Here is a 7,008-nt window from a genome sequence, read left to right as displayed (position 1 = left end):
GACATCGCAAACAGACCAAATCGCGAATATTCACGACGAAATTGGCGACGAAATTCACGACGTCGCCAATTTCGTCGTGAATTTCGTCGTCAATTTGAATATTCACGACGAAATTGGCGACGAAATTCACGACATCGTGAATTTCGTCGCGAATTATTCACGACGTCGTGAATTTTGTCGCCAATTTCGTCGTGAATTTGTTTTGCTTGCCTGGGCGGTATGCGGGTTGAAACCAATTCGTCTGCTGCTAATTCCTCCACTCACAACAGGGTCTACATTCATTTAGTCTAATGCAATTCTGTCCATTAACTTTTCGCCTAACAACCATATGGTCCAATAACCATTTGGTCCAGTCATCACTTCGTCTAATCACCAGTCTATGACCATTTCGTCTCATAACTAGTTGGTCTAATATCAATTTTATTTTCCTTAATTTCGCCCAATTAACACTTAGTTCAATTAGACCAAATGGCATATGGAATAAATAGCAATTGCACCAACTTGGTTATTAGACGAAATGGCAGTTAGACCATGTGGATAGTGGACGAACTGATGGTAGACCAAATGATAGCAGACGAGTTGGCATTAGACCATTGAAAATAAACCATTGAAACGACAGAACGATGTCCACTCCTATCCAGGGGGAGGGGGCCGACTGGCCCGCCCCCCCCCCTATTGGCGGAGCAAAAAAAAGGAAAGAAAGAAAAAAAAGGAGGGAAAAGGGAGTCGAAAAAAAGAAGAGGAGGAGACGCGTGAAAGTAAGATGAGGGGAAGACATGGAAATAAAAAGAATCTTTAATGTCACTATATAAAATTTTCGCTCGCGCTTCGCTCACATTGCCTGTTAGGTGATTTTCATATCTTGTTCAATATGGAGTATAAATATCAAGTTTGGAAGTCAATATATAAGACATATTTCATCTCGAAAATCAAACTTTCATTATTTTTGTGTGATTTACAAATTGATTTTTAAAAAGTGCTCTGTAAATACGACAGTTTTATGGTCTGAATATTAACATTTTCCGCTCGCGCTGCGCGCTCGCATCAATTGTTCATTATATACCTATTCTGTTTAAGTTACAAAAAGTCCTTAGAATTTCAATTTTTAGGTAAAAACTTTAAAAAAAATCAGCTCGCGCATCGCGCTCGCATTATTTGATTTTTTAAATATATAACGTCTTCATGACTAACTGCATGAGGTCTTTAACAGGTACCCTTTCCACCAGTTCATCTCTGCTCGCGCTCCGCGTTCGTAGTAATTATTTATTTGCATACACACCTTTTTTAGGAAAACAAACTGCCCAGAATGTTCAAATTTTAAGGAAAAAATACATAAGATTTCAAAAAAAAATTAGCTCGCGCTTCGCACTCACATTATATAAATAAGGATTATGATATTATATATTAATGTTGATTTATAAGAATAAAGCTACCCCTTCACAGAAATAAAAAATCATCTTCGAGCGGCCGATCGGGGAAAATATGGCTGAAAAATAATTCCGGGCCCCCACCCCCCCCCCCCTATTGGCGAAGGCTGGATCCGCCCCTGGAACACCGAAGCGCGAGCGAAAATTTTATATAGTGACATGAAAGATTCTTTTTATTTCCATGTCTTCCCCTCAGCTTATTTTTTTTAACTCGTCTTCCTCCTCTTCATTTTTTTCTCCTCTCTTTTCCCTCCTTTTTTTAAATTTCTTTCTTCCCTTTTTTCCTTATTTTGCTCCGCCAATATGGGGGGGGGGGCGGGGCGGGCCCCCTCCCCCTGGATCCGCCTATGCGTATGGATAGCAGTGATCATCGTTCTGTCGGTTCAATGGATTATTTTCAATTGGTCTAATGCCAACTCGTCTGCTATCATTTTGGTCTACCATCAGTTCGTCCACTATCCACATGGTCTAACTGCCATTTTGTCTAATAACCAAGTTGATCCAATTGCCATTTATTCCATATGCCATTTGGTCTAATTGAACTAAGTGTTAATTGGGCGAAATTAAGGAAAATAAAATTGATATTAGACCAACTAGTTATGAGACGAAATGGTCATAGACGAACTGGTGATTAGACGAAGTGATGACTGGATCAAATGGTTATTGGACCATATGGTTGTTAGGCGAAAATTTAATGGACAGAATTGCATTAGACTAAATGAATGTAGACCCTGTTGTGAGTGGAGGAATTAGCAGCAGACGAATTGGTTTCAACCCGCATACCGCCCAGGCAAGCAAAACAAATTCACGACGAAATTGGCGACGTCGTGAATTTCGTCGTGAATATTCAAATTGACGACGAAATTCACGACGAAATTGGCGACGTCGTGAATTTCGTCGTGAATATTCGCGATTTGGTCTGTTTGCGATGTCCCTTCAGGGCCACCATAATATTCAGAATATCTTCGTATACTATAAAGATTTTTCATTTACGATAATTGAATTTGTGAGACATGTGTTCAAAGGGGTTATATTTAGAATATTGTCAGATTATTAGGCAGTGCGCTATTATATCTGAACGAAAAATTCACGTTTTCATTAAAATTTCAATTAAAAGTGATAAGACGGTTTCTACATTTTTGTACGATTAGAAAATTTAGAATAATAGTTTAATACAATGTACATTATTAAATATCGAATAACAAGGGGCGGCACGATAGTAGTTTGATGAGGGGATGGGGCAATACGACCATACATTGACGTCACTCTTTCTAAATTGAATAGTCTCGGGATACCAACGAGTTTCTTGACAAGAGTTCTTTTGATACTCTTCTTTCTCTCTCTTGCTTCCTCCCCTCTGCACTATTTAAAAACTATTTAAAAAAAATCACTGGGGGCTTTTGCCTCCTACCCCTCCACTGTGCACCGCCCCCGTTTTCACAAAATCGTTGGATACGTTTTGATCATCGGTTACTGCATACAAACTGTAATACCACTTCCGTAATATATGTTTTGAAACATTTTGTTTGATCTATGATTTTCAAAGGAGGCGTGTATTATTCGAATCTAGATTTTCTCTTTAATAATAGTCAATTGTGCCAACAAAAAATAATATCAAACGTAACGATATTCAGGGATATATGTAAATCCCAAGTTTATTTTATCAGTACATAAAGGGCACATTTTTTCATTGTACTTTCTAAACTGCCCGGAAGTCGTTTTTTGGCAGAATAGATAAGCCAGGATTCATCATTACCATGTTTTGTAACGAATTGTAATGTTGTTAATTATCTTGCGGCTTCACACCGGAAAATTCCAATTTCCTCTAGCTTCCAAAACATTGACAAAAACTAGGCATTTTACCTGATTTTGTGAAAACAGAAAGCCAACGGCAAAAAATAACAATCTAAACACGGCTGAAACGAACATAAAGAATTCTCTTGCCACACCGTGGCACTCAAAATGACAAGAGCTATCACGATGCTGACAGACAAAAACTATGAAAACAATAAAATTAATATCAGTTTGTTTATTACGACATGTCTTTATGCCATTCTTCTATGAGGCGCCGAATGTACCAATATTATATAGAACAATTATTTGTTATATAATCATTATTTATTAAATAATAACTATTATTTATATATAATTTACATTTTATTTGTAAATAACTACTATTATATAAAATATCATTTCTAATTATTTATATATAATTCCAAGTACTACTTCATTATTTGTAAATAATAATAGTTCGACATTCCATTATTTATAAATAATGATTATTTGTTTTTCATTATTTATAAATAATGATTATTTGTTTTTCATTATTTATAAATAATGATTATTTGTTTTTCATTATTTATAAATAATGATTATTTGTTTTTCATTATTTATAAATAATGATTATTTGTTTTTCATTATTTATAAATAATGATTATTTGTTTTTCATTATTTATAAATAATGATTATTTGTTTTTCATTATTTACAAATAATGATTATTTGTTTTTCATTATTTATAAATAATGATTATTTGTTTTTCATTATTTATAAATAATTTGTTGAGTTTTCCATTATTTATAAATAATGATTATTTGTTAAATAATGAAAACGTCTACTTCATTATTTATAAATAATTTTTTCGAGTGCACCATTATTCTCATTATTTATAAATAATCATTATTTAATGTTCGAGTTTTCCATTATTTATAAATAAAGATTATTTGTTAAATAATGAAATATCTACTTCATTATTTATAAATAATAATTTTGTTTCAATATCCCATTATTTATAAATAATCATTATTTATAAACAATTTTTACAGTTTGCCATTATATACAAATAATCATTATTTATATACAAATAACCATTATTTATTAAATAATGCCATTATTTATTAAATAATGCCATTATTTATTAAATAATGCCATTATTTATTAAATAATGGAAAACTCGCTATAACATGCAAATGTGGGACCGCCCATGATATGAATATTCATGATGCGATTTCCTTTTTCGTGATTTTTCTTCACAAATTTTTGTCCATTTCCTCTTCATAATGACATTTCTTGAAGCAATTTTCTAGGGATATGGTCTGATTGTAATATTCTTCATTTTCTATATAACTTCGTCTTCGTAGAAATATCAAAAAGTGTAATTTTATACGATTTTTCCTACAGTTCACAATCCCCATAGGCGCGCGTGTACGGTAGGGACAACCGGTGAATCGACGGAGTGCTCTTCATCGAAATACTACGTTGGTTGGTCCCCGGAAGTGGCGGGCGGAATTTAGCCCGAATCCTCGATGGAAGTCGATCAAGTGCATATGAGCTGAGAGAGTGAAATATCAGTGTACTTGTACAGGCCCTTCTACTTTTTATAAATATTTCTTGTTGCTTTTTTTGTTAAGTTAATTTTTCCTGGTGTAGAAATAAGTTTCAGTTCTAATAATGCACTTCAAATACATTTTGGAGTGTCTGTTTGAGGCGTTTGGGGCGATTTCACCCTGGCCCCAAAATGCTCGCAACGACAATACGGGGGCATGATGACCCCTAATTTTTTAAAAACTTATTTTTCTATTGAAAATTATCACAAAATTCACCAAAAGTGTGCACGAAAGCCTTCGTATTTCACTTTTAAAACTCCAAAAAGTGCCCAAATGACAAGCTTGGTCGCGTCGCTGTCTCGCTTTCAAGATTTTTTTGAGAAACTTTACGCGCGTCCTAGCTGCCCCCCCCCCCCCCCCCCCCCCCGGTAAAAATTCTGTGTAAGGCCATGATGATAATGTGATAAAAATAATGAAAATGAAAAGTACATATAAATCAATGTGCCATATGCTCTTTTGAGCATGGCTGTTCACAGAATTTCTTTCGGGGGGTGGGGGCAGACGCGTGTAAACGTTCTCATGCAAGTTGAAAGCGAGACAGCGAAGCGACAAAGCTTGTCATTTGGGCTTGGTCCCGTGGCTGTCTCGCTTTCAAGATTTTTTTGAGAAAGTTTACGCGCGTCATGCTCCGGCCCCGGCCCCCCTGGAAAAAATTCTGCGTAAGGCCATGTTGATAATGAGATAAAAATAATGAAAATGAAAGTATACATAAATCAATGTGCCAGGCTCTTTAGAGCATGGCCGTATACAGAATTTCTTTCGGAGGAGGGGGGGGGGGGGGAGCAGACGCGTAAACGTTCTCAAGTTGAAAGCGACACAGCGAAGCGACCAAGCTTGTCATTTGGGCACTTTTTGGAGTTTTAAAAGTGAAATACGAAGTCTTTCGTGCACACTTTTGGTGAATTTTGTGATAATTTTCAATAGAAAAATAAGTTTTTAAAAATTTAGGGGTCATCATGCCCCCGTATTGTCGTTGCGAGCATTTTGGGGCCAGGGTGAAATCGCCCCAAACGCCTCAAACAGACACTCCAAAATGTATTTGAAGTGCATTATTAGAACTGAAACTTATCTCTACACCAGGAAAAATTAACTTAACAAAAAAAGCAACAAGAAATATTTATAAAAAGTAGAAGGGCCTGTACAAGTACACTGATATTTCACTCTCTCAGCTCATATGCACTTGATCGACTTCCATCGAGGATTCGGGCTAAATTCCGCCCGCCACTTCCGGGGACCAACCAACGTAGTATTTCGATGAAGAGCACTCCGTCGATTCACCGGTTGTCCCTACCGTACACGCGCGCCTATGGGGATTGTGAACTGTAGGAAAAATCGTATAAAATTACACTTTTTGATATTTCTACGAAGACGAAGTTATATAGAAAATGAAGAATATTACAATCAGACCATATCCCTAGAAAATTGCTTCAAGAAATGTCATTATGAAGAGGAAATGGACAAAAATTTGTGAAGAAAAATCACGAAAAAGGAAATCGCATCATGAATATTCATATCATGGGCGGTCCCACATTTGCATGTTATAGCGAGTTTTCCATTATTTAATAAATAATGGCATTATTTAATAAATAATGGCATTATTTAATAAATAATGGCATTATTTAATAAATAATGGTTATTTGTATATAAATAATGATTATTTGTATATAATGGCAAACTGTAAAAATTGTTTATAAATAATGATTATTTATAAATAATGGGATATTGAAACAAAATTATTATTTATAAATAATGAAGTAGATATTTCATTATTTAACAAATAATCTTTATTTATAAATAATGGAAAACTCGAACATTAAATAATGATTATTTATAAATAATGAGAATAATGGTGCACTCGAAAAAATTATTTATAAATAATGAAGTAGACGTTTTCATTATTTAACAAATAATCATTATTTATAAATAATGGAAAACTCAACAAATTATTTATAAATAATGAAAAACAAATAATCATTATTTATAAATAATGAAAAACAAATAATCATTATTTGTAAATAATGAAAAACAAATAATCATTATTTATAAATAATGAAAAACAAATAATCATTATTTATAAATAATGAAAAACAAATAATCATTATTTATAAATAATGAAAAACAAATAATCATTATTTATAAATAATGAAAAACAAATAATCATTATTTATAAATAATGAAAAACAAATAATCATTATTT

Source organism: Lytechinus pictus, chromosome 18 (assembly GCF_037042905.1).
Source record: "Lytechinus pictus isolate F3 Inbred chromosome 18, Lp3.0, whole genome shotgun sequence".
Lineage (NCBI taxonomy): Eukaryota > Metazoa > Echinodermata > Echinoidea > Temnopleuroida > Toxopneustidae > Lytechinus > Lytechinus pictus.
This window is presented reverse-complemented; position numbering follows the sequence as displayed.